This window comes from Macrobrachium nipponense, chromosome 4 (genome assembly GCF_015104395.2).
Source record: "Macrobrachium nipponense isolate FS-2020 chromosome 4, ASM1510439v2, whole genome shotgun sequence".
In the NCBI taxonomy this organism is placed as follows: domain Eukaryota; kingdom Metazoa; phylum Arthropoda; class Malacostraca; order Decapoda; family Palaemonidae; genus Macrobrachium; species Macrobrachium nipponense.
Genome location: NC_061100.1, coordinates 123,517,285 through 123,532,827, shown reverse-complemented (window position 1 = coordinate 123,532,827; position 15,543 = coordinate 123,517,285). Strand labels below are relative to the sequence as shown.

Genomic DNA, 15,543 nt, shown 5'->3' with positions numbered 1-15,543 from the left:
CTGGGCTACTACTCCTGGTCGAAAGCGAGCGAGGGGTGCCCTGCCTCTGACAAATTGATTGGAGTAAAAGTAAACGAACTGCAAGATCAAGAGTCAGACTTCTGGGCCTTTCTGAAATGAGTGAGGAATTGTAACTCATCCGAAAAAGGCAGGGAAGAATTTTAGGTCAGAGGCATTAATGCAGAGATCCGAGAAGGGTTCGCCTTATGACCAGTCTTCTTCCTCCCCTTGCTAAAGGAAGAAATGGGATTGTTTCTATGATTCTAACAAGAAAAATAGAAAGGAGGCTTGATATGTAGACTTGCCGCATCAGACGCCAGTCCAGCAAGTGTAGATTCGTTTTATTTTCAACCTGATGGAAGAGAAGTAGAAGGACGAGGAAGGAGGAAGAGGAGAGACCAGTCATTCTCAAATCCTTTTAACCTCCAGAAGGGCATACCTTAGGCAGGTTGCAACTTGCCCTATTAAAGGAACTGGTAAGAAAACACAACTGGTTGAGCAACCACCACAGGTCCAAGGAAAAAGGTTTCCAAGGACTTGTGGGCAAATACCCAAAGGACAAAAGATATAAATGTGGTCCTGATGAGACCACATCTATCTTTCAGTCCGACATATTCTTAAGAATATGAATAAAGTTCTAAATCACTGGTACAGTGAGCTCTCAAGAAAAGCATACAGGTGATGTCAACGTCAACTGCAAAGAACTTCCTCTCAATCTCACAAATTTAGGAGAAAGATGTGTCCTTAGACACTTCTCCCTTGTTGAGTCAGTACAAAGAAAGGTTGTCGACATCCATGTCAAGGATGTTCAGTCTTCCGAAGGTACAGCAACACAGCAATAGGACAAAGTAATGATTGATCTGGATCATCAATTACAAAGTCCAGGCACAGGAGGTCATGGACTCAAACCTGTCAACAGATGCCGAATAATTTGGAGGTCATTATGACATTCAAGACTGAGTCAAGACATTGATAGTAACTACCTTTTGAAGTAACATTTTAGAGGATCCATGCAAATTGTTTATCCTAGCTCTTTGCCAATGCCGGAGAGAGACTGTAAACGATTGAATTTTCTGTTTTGCCAAATTCTTCAGTTAGAGAGAGAGAGAGAGAGAGAGAGAGAGAGAGAGAGAGAGAGAGAGAGAGAGAGAGAGAGAGAGAGAGAGAGCAGCGGTTGGTGGAGCGGTAGTTTGAGATAGAAACAAAGGTGAGTGTAATTGAGGTAGTTGTTTATTTTTTGTTTGTTTTTGTAGTTTAGTACGATAGCGAGTGTTTCGAGTGAGTGCTTTTTTTATTGGTTTTGGCTGCAGCAGAAAGTGAATGTGTTTTCGGCTGCCTGGATTATTCTTTTTTTTTTTTATTATATTTGTCTGATTTTGACAGTAAGTAATTTTGTTTTTTAGTGTGGATGTGAGTGATAGGATTAGGTTGTGATTGTTTGTTATTTATTTGTTTATTTATTTAGTTTTCAATGGTTGACGTTTCTTTGCAGTACTGCACTGCCTCCTTAACCTTCCTCTATCTACAATGCTCGCCACCTTTGCTGTAGATAAGGATTAATTGTCCCCTTATCTCCTGGCATTTAGTATTGGATTGCAGACTAATGTGTGGAACTGGATTACAGATTGGATTGTTCTCAAAGGATTGGTACGATAGATGTTGACGACTCAGAATGAACCTTGATTGTGGAAGATTGTGACCAAGGATATAAGATTGATATCAATGACGAAGACTATGGCTGGACCTTAGAATTGATAGTGGAACCATTCTTAGAGGATTGATATTCCCGAAGTTGACGACTGGATCAAATTTGGATCGAGAGATTCACTGCAGATCATACCGATTGATGTAGAAGTGCCGTTGGTCACAGTACTGTGGCTCAAGTGCCACTAGCAAGAAGTGCTGGAGGCACTATTCGCTTATAAGGTCACATATATATAAACATATTGCATAATCTTGGTCGTAAGGTCACATATAAACATATTGCATAATCTTGGTCGAGTTGTTTGTTAGGTTGTGGGTTCGCTTGGTTATTGGTTTTTAAGTGTTATATGTTGGGAAATATAGTGTCAAGGTATTTAAGTGATTTAAATATCCTTTTATCTAAGAGTCTGGTTACAGCTAACTTAAGTGGAAAGTTGTGTAGTGAGGAGACTATTGTCTGTAAGGGGGATCAAGAGTGTGGGGGTTGCTTTAGTGCATCCTGCCACAAGACAAGATGCGGTCTTGAAAAACAAAACTCTGTCTGATGATTCTCGCAAGAGCATGTAAGCCTTAAAAGAGAGTCAAGTGCCATCTAGAGACTTGAGGTCCCTGTGATGGCAAGATAGAAAGAAGTTTCTCATCAGTCTCGTTAATGACACCACCCAGCAAAAATGGCTCCAATTCCTGGAATTCTATAGAGGAATGAAAGAGTTATCCAGCTATTTCCATTGCTGTTCAGCAAGTTAGCCTGTGCTTGCAAGGAAAGCTGGATAGTCATTCAGCCATGAAGACACGGGGATTGCACTGCCTGGGAAACCACTCTTGTGGCACTGACGCTGAAGGCTGGTTCAGGGAGGAACTCCTCTCGTTGCCTAGGAAGCAGAGTTGGCAGGTCGGGTGACAAGCAAAGTCTTACGTCATTTATTTTCAATTTGAGGTGAACACTGTTTGTTGGACACCTTATGAATTAGAAAATGTAGAGAAGACAAAAATGATATTTTTATGATAAAATAATGTTTTACGTATACTTACCTGGTAGTTACATCATTAGAGCCCACCCACCTCCCCTCACATGGACAGGTAGGCGTCAAAATTCTGAGGTTTAGTTGTGGTAGTTCTACATTCCCCGGTAGAGGGAGGGGGTACGGGAATCACCTAACCAGTCAATTAGCGCTGCCGCGAAATTCGAAATTCTGCCGTGACGTCGGAGACTACAGCTATATGTAACTACCAGGTAAGTATACGTAAAACATTATTTTATCATAAAAATATCATTTTTACGTATGCAACTTACCTGGTAGTTACATATAGCTGATTGGCACATTTTGGAGGTGGGACCATGGCAGCTAACCCTATTTAATGAGGAATTTCTATTGGAATTTAGTAGTTCTCTTTTAGTCCTTACCTTTTAAGATAGCTGACTTGAAGGTTACTGCCTCTTAAGTCTGCTGATCTTGAAAGCCTTGACGAAGTACATGGAGCCTTGCGTCAAGCTATAGACACGTACCCAGCATTGGCGAGGTATATGGAACCGTGCGCCAAGCTATATATACGTACCAGCATTGGCGGGGTATATGAAGCCGCGCACCAAGCTAAAGAAGTGTACCAGCGTTGGCGTGATATATGGATCCGAGCGCCAAGCTATAGACACTTACATGTAGTCTAGGACTAACCGTGGACTGGTTCTCCCAACTGAGAGTGAGCTTCAACTATTAAATCCCTCAAAAAAAAGGATATTGCATTCTTAGATAATATCCTCGAAGGATTTCTTACTGAACACCAAAGATTGTCTGACCCTCCTCTTATTTGTTGAGTCCTGTGTATATAATACTTCAGGGCTCTTACTGGACATAATGATCTCTCTGGTTCTCCCTCTCCTACTAACTCTGAGAGGCCCTTTATTTCAAACGAATGAGGCCATGGTTGTGAGGGTGACTCGTTCTTTGCTAAAAAGCCAATCGTCGATGTGCATATTGCTTTGTCTTGTGCAAATGCCACTCTTTTATCGATGGCGTGAATTTCACTTATCCTTTTGGCCGACGCTAGAGCCATTAAGAATAATGTTTTCCTAGTGAGATCTCTGAAAGCTATCTCACTTAACGGTTCAAACCTCGTAGATAGAAGCCATTTGAGCACTATATCTAGATTCCAAGAGATCACCTTTGTATCAAAGGATTTTCATAAATCTGACAGTTCCTGATTGTTCGAGACATCCATTCCCCTATGCTTGAATACTGAGGATAGCATGGCCCTGTATCCTTTGATAGTAGGAGTCGAGAGTTTCCTTTCTGTTTTAAGGAAAATAAGGAAGTCTGCCATTTGAATTATAGAGGTTTTAGTAGACGAGACTCCATGCTGTCTACACCAGGCCCTAAAAATTGACCATTTTGCCTGGTAGACCGCTGCTGAAGATTCTCTCTTTGGCCTGGCAATAGCCTGTGAAGCTCGTCTCGAAAACCCCTTCTGTCTGAGGGTACGCTCGACAGTCTGAATGCGGTCAGACGTAGAGTGTGGATATTCTCGTGGAATCTCCTGAAATGAGGTTGTTTGAGTAAATCTACTCACTCTGGAAGTTTCTCGGGGTAGTCTATTAGAAGGTCCAGGATCTCCGGGAACCATTCTCTTGCTGGCCAGAATGGAGCTATTAACGTCATTCTGACATTTGCGTGTTGCCTGAACTTTGTCAATACTGCCCTGATCATTTTCATTGGAGGAAAGGCATAGAGGTCCAAGTCCGACCAATCTAGCAGCATTGCGTCTAAAGCGAACGCTTTCTTGTTGGGTACGGGGGAGCAATATATTGGCAATCTTGTTGTCTTTTCCGTGGCAAACAAGTCCACTAGAGGTCTTCCCCACAGATTCCACAACTGCTGGCATACCTGTAAGTGCAGAGTCCACTCTGTAGGTAGTACCTGATTTCTCCTGCTCAACTCGTCCGCTCTTACATTGTATCTCCCCTGTACAAACCTGGTGAGCATTCTTGTCCGATTTTCTTTCGCCCAGATAAGTAACTCCCTCGTCGCTTCGCACAGAGAGAAGGAGTGAGTCCCCCCTTGTTTCTTGATGTACGAGAGAGCTGTGGTGTTGTCGCAATTGATGACGACCACTTTTCCCTGTACTTCCTTGGCAAAGGCCTTCAATCCCAAATGTATTGCCTTTAGTTCTTTTAGATTTATATGCCACTGTCTTTGACTGATTGTCCACAAGCCTGACACTTCCTTCTTTCCCAGCACCGCTCCCCATCCTTGATCCGAGGCGTCTGAGAAGAATGCAAGGTTGGGGTTCAGTGGCCAAAGAGACAGACCCTCCTTGAGTCTTTTTTCTAATCTCCACCAAAGGAGATCTTGCTTTATTTCCTCCGTTATTGGAAAAACAAAAGTGTCTGGGACTCTCTTTCTTTCCCAACTTGCTCTGAGGAAGTACTGAAGTGGTCTCATGTAGAGTCTTCCCAGAGTTACAAACTGTTCTATTGACGCTAAGGTCCCCAAAAGACTCATCCACTCGTTGGCTGAGCATGTCTTTTTTGCTAAAAATTGATTGACTTTTCTCAGGCATGAACTCACTCTCTGTTCTGACGGAAAAGCCCAAAAAGCTACTGAGTTCATCGTCACTCCAAGGTAAGTTAAAATTTGGTTCGGAATCAGTTGAGATTTTTTGAAATTCACTAGAAGACCCAGCTCTTCTGTCAGTTGAATTGTCTTCTGCAAATCCTTCACACACCCTTCTTTCGACTGTGAACGGACCAGCCAGTCGTCTAAATAGCACTACTCTTATTTCTTCTAGGTGTAACCACCTTGCTGCTGATGAGAGGACTCTTGTGAATACTTGTGGCGCTGTGGATAGCCCAAAGCATAGGGCCCTGAACTGATATGTCCTTCCCTGAACCACGAATCTTAGGTACTTCCTCGAGTCTATGTGAATTGGAATGTGGAAGTACGCGTCCTGTAGGTCTATGGAAGCCATCCAATCTCCTTGACGAAGTGCTGACAAAACCGACTGGGTGGTCTCCATCGAAAATTTTGTCTTGCTCACAAATTTGTTCAGGGCACTGACATCCAATACTGGTCTCCACCCTCCCGAAGTTTTCGGGACAATGAATAGGCGATTGTAAAAGCCTGGGGTGTTCTGATCTTTTACCAGCTCTATCGCTCTTTTTTCTAATAGAGCCGACAGTTCCTTTCTCAACGCGCAACATTTCCCTAAGTTTGACGAGTAAGCTGTCAAAACTATCGGTACCTTTGACAGAGGAGGATGTTTTACAAACGGAATCGAATATCCTTCCTTCAGTATCGATACTGTCCATGGATCTGCTCCTCTTCGTTCCCAAACTTGCCAGAACTCCTGGAGTCTGGCTCTGACTGGTGTGTGAAGGATTCCCTGCTCATTTCTTAGAAGTTGTTGTCTTATTGGGCCTAGGACCGAACCTAACTCTAGGCCTCGATCTCTGCAATCCTCTTGCTGGTGCTCTGCCCCAAAAGGGCTTCTCCTGCTCGGCAACTGGCGCTGGGCGTACACTCGAAGTCGTCGTGCCTTTCGGCTTCTTGGCCGACTGAGCTAAAAGGTCTTGAGTTGCTTTCTGGACCAGAGAGGCAGAAATTTCAGACACTAAATCCTTAGGAAAAAGGTTACACTTATCAAGTGGAGCGAACATAAGCGCCGACTTCTGGGTTCTTGTTACTCCCTTAGATGTAAATGCACACCAAAGCTGACGTTTCTTGAGGATCCCCACAGTTAATAAGGAGGCGATTTCAGTCGCTCCATCCCTTATTCCTTTATCAATACAGGACATCACATTGGAGAAGTCACTAAAATGTTCTTCTGACAGGTTAAAAGACTTTGCCTTTCTTCCCAAGGCGCCAATCAACCAATCCAAGAAGCTTATTACTTCCATAAGACTGAAAACCACCTTCAGCAAATGATCTAATTCGCAACTCGTAAAGAAAATCTTCGCTGAATTAAAGCAGAACGTCTGGACGAGTCCACTAGGCTGGAGAAGTCTCCATGGGAGGAGGCAGCGCCTCCCAGGGAGAAGGCTTCCCCAGTTTTGTACCAAACTCTGCTCTTAGTTAAAAGTCTCGAAGGAGGGAAACAAAACACAGTCCTACCTTGCTCCCTCTTTTCTCGCAACCACTCATCCATCTTTTTCAACGCCTTTTTAGCTGAAATCGACAAAACCAGCTTAATGAAAGTCGAAGAATCTGGCTTAGTATCCCTAGCATACTGGGATTCAGGTGAGGCGGGAGTGGCTGGCAAAAAAGATTCTGGAAAGTTATCTAGGAAAAAGTTGAGTAATTGTTTGTATGCCGACGACCGAGTCTCCTTCTCGCCTTCTACCGCTTCTCCTTCTGACGCTCCTGCTGATAAATTGTCCTCCGCTTGTTCTTGATCCACTGGACAGTCTAACTCCTGCTCCACCAACTGCAGTGGCTCTTGAGACTCCTCCGGTAAAGTTCTAATTAAAGAAGGCGTAGAAGTAAGAAGTGGTTGCTGCTTCTTACCAACTACCCCCAAAATATTCTCTAATTTTTTATTCATCTCTACTAAGAATTTATTAGAATGCCCTGAAGCACCCAAAACTTGACTTGGTTTCGTAAACTCTCTCTGTTCCAAGTCAATCAAGTCAGGCGTATGGCGCCTGGCGTCTGATACTACCGTATCAAAGCGCTTGGCCGTGTCCGAATCCGTGCGTCTAGTAGCTTGGCGTTTAGCGGCTGCTTCTTGAGAAGCCAGGCGCTTTGGCGTCTGGTGTAACGCGGTTGTCGTGTCATCAGGCTGGCGCTTCTCTACTGGCGTAAGCTCCTTCTCTCGTCTAGGTACATCAGACTGGCGCTTATCAGTCACCTCGCGACTGGAAGACTTATGCTTCCTCCTCTTCTTCAACATCGGTCTCTCTACTTCCTAAGAGGTCGAAGAGAACGCTTCCGGCGCCTCCCAAAAACTACATGACGGCTCTTCCACAGAAGCCGCGATCTTCTTCTTGGGAATTGTGGCTGGCGAAACTTGTCTCGTTCTCTTTAGTGGACGAGATTCGTCCTTAAACCTCCAACCTCTGCGAGGCGAATCGTTTGCGCTCGAAGAAGACGAAAGACACTTCTGCGATACTCCTCGAACACCTTTATAGCATTGCTCTTCTGCCTCAGCCGAACTTGCGGCAGAATCGCCTGAGGGGACGACTGCTCGGATGTCAACTCCGCTCTCCCTTCGGCTTTCGGCATGCCTCCTCCCAATGTCCGGGGAGTTTGGCAGGGGCCCAGGCCTAGGAGAACGAGAGGACCAAACAGCCGCCTCCTCCACTGCACTATCACTTAACACAACACTTTTCTTATTCTTATCTAGCATCAAAGAATGCACAGATTCTCCTAATTTATCCATTGCTGCCATAAGCACGCTAAATCTTAAATCCATATGTTCCCGTAAGCTGGCAACGGTGTCGGGTTCGGGAATAACGGTGTCACGGTCAGGTAATATGTTAGGCGGATCTGGGTTAGACATAGAACAAGGAAAATCCTGACTCTCTAATTCCTGAGAAGCTAAGGAAGAAGTCCTAGATGAAGCTTTCCTTAATTTATCTTTTTCTAGCTTTCTCATATAACTCTCCAACTCCTTCCAGCCTTTATCAGTCAAATCCTTACATTCATCACATGTTACACTTTTGCTACAGTTCTGACCTCTGCAATTAACGCACAAAGTGTGCGGGTCTAACCTAGTTTTAAGTAACCTGGTTTTGCAACCCTTGCTGCAAACCCTAAAGTGAGATCCCGAATCTGATATTTTAAATTTAAACCTTGATGAAAATCACATAATTGTTGCCTATCTGGCTAAATAAAGATAAATAGCAACTGCCAAAAGCCAAATCACAAAGAGTACGTCACCAAATCGATGAGTATCCGTCGTGAAAAAACAAAGAAATTCCACCAAACAAAACCGGTGTTCTGGTTGCGACGGCAGAAAAATTCTGAGGTTTAGTTGTGGTAGTTCTACATTCCCCGGTAGAGGGAGGGGGTACAGGAATCACCTAACCAGTCAATTAGCGCTGCCGCGAAATTCGAAATTCTGCCGTGACGTCAGAGACTACAGCTATATGTAACTACCAGGTAAGTTGCATACGTAAAATTGTCGAGTTTTGTCTGAAAAAGTCATTCAGTGTCAATGCCACAGTGGCCGATGGGTCAGGTGTGATGGAGCAGAAGACCTGCAGACTTCTGTTGTACCGGGGTAAACAGAAAGATGATGATGGGTTTACCGAGACATATCTCAGCCTGAAGATTCTTACAAAGGTGTGTGCGGAGCAAGATACAGAAACCGTAAACGAGTCAAATCCTGCTCAGAGACCCTAGGTCTCTGTGATCACCAGACAGAGAGGATCATCACTCAGTTACCCTGGGCTGAGGAGAAACAATAGTACTAAGAGGAACAATATCTTCGTGAGAAAGAAGTACCCTGCCCCTCACTCGACTCCAGAAGCTGATTTGCTTGCTAGTACATTTCAACATGAAATGTGTCTGGCTGATAGAGCTATCAAGTGCACAACAGTTACCCTTGAGCACCTGCATATTAGCCACAACAGGAGGAAAATGAAGCCCTCTTGTTTGGTGATAGTGCCAGTACTGTGGCGTTGTTGCTCAACCCTTTAACGCCGAAGGGGTATAATAAAAATCGTCTCCCGTATGCTGAGGGGGTCTCGGAGTGAGCGCCGAAGCAGAAAAAATATTTTTTTCAAAAAATCACAGCGTGCTTAGTTTTCAAGATTGAGAGTTCATTTTTGGCTCCTTTTTTTTTCATTGCCTGAAGTTTAGTATGCAACCATCAGAAATGAACAAAAATATCATTATCATATATAAATAATGCGATATATGATAGTGCAAAAACGAAATTTCATATATAATTGTATTCAAATCGAGCTGTGAGCAAAACGGTTAAAGCTAACGAGTTAATTTTTTGTATTGTACACTAAATTGCAATCATTTTGGTATATAACACATTGTAAAACGATCAAAGTAACACAGAGAAAATATTATCACAAAATGATGCATGAATTTGTAACGCGCGGACGTAAAAATTATTTTTTTTCAAAAATACACCATAAATCTAAATATTGTTCTAGAGACTTCCAATTTGTTTCAAAATGAAGATATATGATTGAATATTACTATACTGTGAGATTTTTAGCTTACAATTGCAGTTTTCCACCATTTCAGACGAGTTAAAGTTGACCGAATGTCAAATTTTTTTTTTTTTAATTTTATATGCAAATATTTCAAAAATGAGAAAAGCTACAACCTTCATTTATTTTTAGTTGAATTTTACATGAAATTGCGCACATTTTCATTTATAAAACTCTATGAAATGCCTAATATGAAACGGAGCAAATATTACGAGAATACGACGTACGCATTTCGGAGATTTGCGGCGGAGAATCCACGCGTGGAGGGAGTTTTTTTTTTTTTTAATTCACCATAAATCTAAATATTGTGCTAGAGACTTCGAATTTGTTTCAAAATGAAGATAAATGACTGAATATTACTAGATTGTAAGAGTTTTAGCTTACAATTGCGTTTTTTGACCATTTCGGTAGAGTCAAAGTTGACCGAACGTGGTTTTTTTTCTATTTATCGTGATTTATATGCAAATATTTCAATAATGAGAAAAGCTACAACCTTCAATTATTTTTAGATGTATTCTACATGAAATTGCGCACATTTTCATATATAAAACTTTATGTGACGGCTAATTTAAAATGGTGCAAACATTACGACAATCAGACAAAACAATGTCAGATTTTTTTGGGAAGAGTTACCGCGCGGACGTAAGGAAAATGTTTTTTTTATATAAATTCACAATAAATCAAAATATTGTGCGAGAGACTTTCAATTTGTTGCAAAATGAAGGTAAATGATTGTATATTACTAGAATATAAGAGTTTTAGCTTACAATTCCGTTTTTCGACCATTTCGGTAGAGTCAAAGTTGACCAAAGGTTGAAATTTTGGCACTTAATCGTTATTTATATGAAAATATTTCAAAACTGATACAAGCTACAACCATGGGTTGTTTTTAGTTGTATTGTGCATGAAATTGCACACATTTTCATATATAAAACTTTATGTAACGGCTAATTTAAAATGGTGAAAACATTACAACAATTTCACGAAAAAATTTATGATTTTTTCGGAAGAGTTACCGTGCGGACGTAAGGAAAAAGTTTTTTCATACATTCACCATAAATCGAAATATTGTGCTAGAGACTTTGAATTTGTTTCAAAATGAAGATAAATGACTGAATATTACTAGACTGTAAGAGTTTTAGCTTACAATTGCGTTTTTCGACCATTTCGGTAGTCACATTTGACCGAACGTGGTTTTTTTTTCTATTTATCGTGATTTAAATGCAAATATTTTAAAAATGAGAAAAGCTACAACCTTCAATTATTTTTCGTTGTATTCTACATGAAATTGCGCACATTTTCATATATAATAATCCATGTAATGGCTACTTTAAAATGGTGCAAAAATTATGTCATCGACAAAATAATTTCTGAGATGTGTCACTGATACTTTTAAGAAATTTGCGCTTGCGCGTCTGCGTAACGATTGTAAACAAAACAACGCCTTGATCCGTGAGCTCCCAGCATCCCACAAGGCGCGTGATTCAAAAGTTTTCGTCTGGTAGGCCTATAAGTATTTTTCCGCAAATTTAAAAAAAAACTTTTTTTTATCAACGTACCATACGTCCAATCGGCACCCAACAGAAAATTTATGTCGACGTTTAATACATCCAATCGGCGTTAAAGGGTTATAACAACACCCCTGGGTGCCTCAAAACCAAATCCGGCAACTCTTGGGAGGCCTGAAAGGCTACCTTGATGAGGGACTTATTGTCTCGGTCACACATCTGAAGACAAGGGTCCTACAGGTATGCGCTTATTAGTCGGCTGGTGCATCTGATAACAGAAGCATGTCATGAGGAGAATATACAAATATATTCAAAAGCTCCTGTTGATCTAGCACAAGCCTAATTCCTTCCTCATCATTCAAGAGAGGAAAAAAGAAATAGTAAGGGCTGGAAGCAGACCTTCATTCTCTAATGAAGAGAGCGAAGGTGAAGCTGTCCCAAAGGGAGGCTTCTATTGTGACAACAGGACACCAAAGATGACTAGCTCTTAGCCGAAATGGCTGTTCCAGAAATGAGAACACAGGAGAGGCAGAAGTTCTATGGAAAACAGCAGAGACCCTAAAGAAAGCCGGTACTTCTTCAGAAGGATAGCTAATACTGGGTTTCGGCTATGTCGTATCAAGCCCAGACTCGACAGACAACTCTTCTTTCCAGTACCAGCAATAGGAGAATGCCTGTATGAGCACTCCATGTTCTTCCTTCTTCCCAATTAGAAATTAGGTTGAAAGAGAAACACGTATGTACCCTCTCTCAGAAGAGAAATAAGGCTGGCTATTTCATGATCATACTTAACAGACTGAGACTTAGGCCTTCCCCGGAGGAGAAAGCAGACGCCTTGGCACATTCCCTCACTGCAGCGGTATCCATCACTTATCAAGAGAGAGAGAGGCAGAACTCAATAAAGGTTTGCTCCTAAGGTTCAAGATGATCCTAAGACTTACAATCTGGCGATCTGAAATAGGGCAAATGTCCCGTGGGTTGCTGACTGGTGTTGGGTAAGGATGAAATCTCATAAGGGATTGCCTGGAGGGAAACTATCACAGCATCCTACAAGCTTGTTGTCTCGTTACAAGAGAGAATACAGTTAACCTCCCTTATTCACGTTCACAAGATTTGCAGACTCACCTACCCATGGATTTTTCTTTGGACCATATCTACCCATTATTCTTGGGAAATTTAACTATTCGCGGGGTTTTCCAACAATAAATATTCACTAGTGTATTTCTATGTTATTTTCACGACTAAATACATTTTTATCAAAAAAATTATTTACTAATTTTTAAATGTTAATATTGATTAATACTGTATTAGTAAGTTCAATAAGATTAAGTGATATCACATAATAAAAACAATACAGAGGTACGTACCTCGAGATACGAAAGGCTCAACTTATGAAAAACTCGAGATACGAAAGCTAATATGAAAAATTTTACAGCTCTACATACGAAAATTGCTCAAGATATGAAAGGTTGTTGCTGTAAAGTCCGAGATTTGCCCTGACCACCGACAACAATTTTGAAACTCTCGCGCCGCCAACTGAATAGACTCGCCACCATCCTCTTGCTCTCCCATTGGTTCCTGATGCTAGTCACCGCCATGAGATCCTTCTCTCCTATTGGTCAGCATCCTTCCCATCATGCATCAACGTAGCGGCGTGCCTTGGCTACTCGATAGCAGCATCGTTATCGTACGCACACAGTATTCGTTTGTTCTAACGATTTCGTTTATTAACGTAAATTTGTTAGTGATTTTGTTGCAGTATACATACTTTATCGTGTTGTGTGAGAACTTTACTCCATACGTACTTATACATAAATTACGTACAGTATATACGTAGTCATGGGTCCCAAGAAAGTTGAAATTCACGGAAAGAAGAGGATGCTCTCTTTGGAAACGAAGATGGAGATTATCAAGAAGTATGAAGCTGGTATGCGATTGAGTGTGATCGCCCAGGAATACGACCGAAATCCGTCAACAATAGGCACCATCCTTAAGCAGAAGGATGCCATCAAAGCAGCTACACCTTCCAAGGGCGTCACTATTTTGTCCAGCAAGAGGACCCACGTGCACGACGAGATGGAAAGGCTTCTTCATGTCTGGATAAAAGACAAAGAAATCGCTGGCGATACGATAATGGAGATGGCAATCTCCCACAAGGCCAGCACTATTTTCGGAGATTTGATTGCCCAGGCCGAAGACGACGGAGGAGAAGGGACATCAATGCCAACCCCAGAGTTCAAGGCTTTGCATGGGTGGTTCGAGAAATTCCGTAAACGGACTGGCATCCATTCGGTGGTGCGGCATGGGAAGGCTGCCAGCTCGGACACGAAAGCGGCCGAAGCCTTTAAAAAGACATTCGACGAGATGATGACCAAGGAAGGCTACAGTTCTCAGCAAGTCTTCAACTGTGATAAGACTGGCCTTTTTTGGAAAAAATGCCTCGTCAGACGTACATCACGGAGGAAAAGAAGAAGCTACCCGGGCATAAGCCTATGAAAGACAGGCTTATGCTCACACTTTGTTCCAGCGCCAGTGGGGATTGCAAGGTGATGCCCCTACTGGTGTATCATTCCAAGACTCCTCGAGCCTTCAAGGTCCACAAAGTGCTTAAGGAGAAGCTTCCAGTGATGTGGAGGGCTAATGCGAAAGCCTGGGTAACGAGGCTTTTGTTCACAGAGTGAGTAAATCTGTGTTTCGGCCCGAAAGTGAAGAAATTCTTGGAAGAGAAGCGCCTCCCTCTGAAATGTCTGCTGGTGTTGGACAATGCCCCTCCCCACCCTCCTGGCCTTGAGGAAGATATCCTAGCGGAGTATTCCTTCATCAAGGTTCTTTATCTTCCGCCTAACACCACCCCTCTCCTCCAGCCCATGGACCAGCAAGTGATATCGAACTTTAAGAAGCTGTATAAGAAACATCTTTTCAAGAGATGTTTTGACATCACCGATACCACAAACCTCACCTTGCGTGAATTTTGGAAGGAGCATTTCGATGTGATATGCGTCCAACTCATTGACCAAGCTTGGCAGGAGGTTTCGAGGCGAACCTTGAATTCCTCGTGGAGGAAACTCTGGCCTGATGCCGTATCCGCCCGAGACTTTGAGGGACTCAACGTGGGTGAAGCTGGTGCTGCAGATTCAGAAACAGTTGACGATCCTGAAACTGTTTTGCAACCAGATCTTGACGAGATCGTTGCACTCGGCAAGTCCATGGGGCTAGTCGTCGACGAGGACATCAACGACCTTCTCGAGGAGCACCAAGAGTAGCTTACGACGGATGACCTGAAGGAGTTGGAGGCCATGCAACATAACGTCGTTCAAGAGGAGTTCTCTAGCAGCAGCGAGGAGGAGGACGACGACCCTATGACAACGGCAGAAATTAAGGATGTTCTAGCTGCTTTTCATAAAGTGCAGTCATTTGTAGAAAAAAAAGACACCCCGAAAAGGCTTACACAGGTCGTATGCTTGCGCAGTTAAATGAGGTTTGCCTGAGTCGTTTCAGGAACATTGTGAAAAGTAGGCAGAAGCAATCTTCCTTGGATAGTTATTTTTTAAAGAGGCCTTTAGTAGGAGTAAGCAAAAAGGAAGATCCAAGTGGTACTACAAAACAAAAGTTGAAAGTGGTGATGAAGTTGAAATTTTATATATAAAAAAAAATTACGTAAAGTATAAAAAAGTTAAAAAAAATAAAAAATAAAAGACAAAAAAAAAATTTTTTAAATTTTAATTTTTTGTAAAGTTAAGTGATACAGTTTTGTTAATGTGTTTTGTAAAGTTTAGTTTTATATGTTTTCCTTACATTTTTTTGTGTTTCGTAAAGTTAAGTGTATGTACGTATCTGCCATTTGTCCTCCTCGGGTGTATGACAAGACGATCTGAGGATCCATTTCGAGATACTAACCTTTGTAGCCGAATTCCGAAAAAGAGCCAATACTCATTGCAATTCTACCTGTCCGCCTTGCACCTCTCAGAACAACTGAGGGGTTCAAGACAACAGGTAAGGAGAAAGTGCATTCCTACCTGTCCTGTTAGAAGAACAGCATAAGGGATAGATCAAGGGCAATCATTACTTGTGATGACTGCTGCACAGGGAAGGAGGGTGCTCATGCCAAGGTAAAGCACCAAGCTGAGTAGAGCAAAAGTCCTCCCATACAGGGCCAAGCACTTGATT

The 15,543-nt window shown here is 42.2% G+C and overlaps 1 protein-coding gene across 7 annotated transcripts in view; it reads right to left on the bottom strand.

Annotated features, from left to right (window-relative positions):
• The window catches only part of LOC135211118 (cytosolic 5'-nucleotidase 3-like), a 250,829-nt gene that overhangs the window by 192,314 nt on the left and 42,972 nt on the right, over nt 1-15,543 (bottom strand). The window lies entirely within an intron of this gene.